Source organism: Oncorhynchus mykiss, chromosome 24, assembly GCF_013265735.2.
Source record: "Oncorhynchus mykiss isolate Arlee chromosome 24, USDA_OmykA_1.1, whole genome shotgun sequence".
Lineage (NCBI taxonomy): Eukaryota > Metazoa > Chordata > Actinopteri > Salmoniformes > Salmonidae > Oncorhynchus > Oncorhynchus mykiss.
Window position 1 is genome coordinate 40,809,567 of NC_048588.1, and position 611 is coordinate 40,810,177.

Consider the following 611-nt stretch of genomic DNA (forward strand, 5'->3'; position numbering starts at 1 on the left):
CACATTCAAACATAACCAAGAACACACAAACCTTTTAGAAACACAGATATTTCTCACAAAAAGACAAACAGACTTTTCTGAGTAGACTAAAACAACAGACACACAACACACAACAAGGAGAGGAAGGTCATGTTTTCCGGGACGTTCTTCCACAGAGTCTTCATACACACCACTGCATCTTGGCAGCCCCTACACACACACACACACACATGCGCGCGCGCACACACGCACACGCACACAAACAAACTCTTACTAACGTTGATAGCACGTAGCAAGCAAACCATTAATATAGGTGAATTAATAACAGATTAATTAATAAATAGTTGATGAGCAAAAATAAGTTTGCTGTGCATTTGGCCATTGAAAGACATGTCACATTTAACCTCACCGACTTATGACAATCAAAATTTCAAGTTGTTGCTTTTAATATGCAAAAAAATAATAATAATAACAAAAACCAACAATTTCTTTATTTTAAAATATTTTAAGAAACTCAATTTGTTATTCTGTTTCCTGAAAAAAAACGAGATAACAAAAATCCAGTCATTTTTCGTTTTTGAAAAACCCCAGGAAAAACGAAAGACGGACCATTTTCACTTTTCTGACGTTAC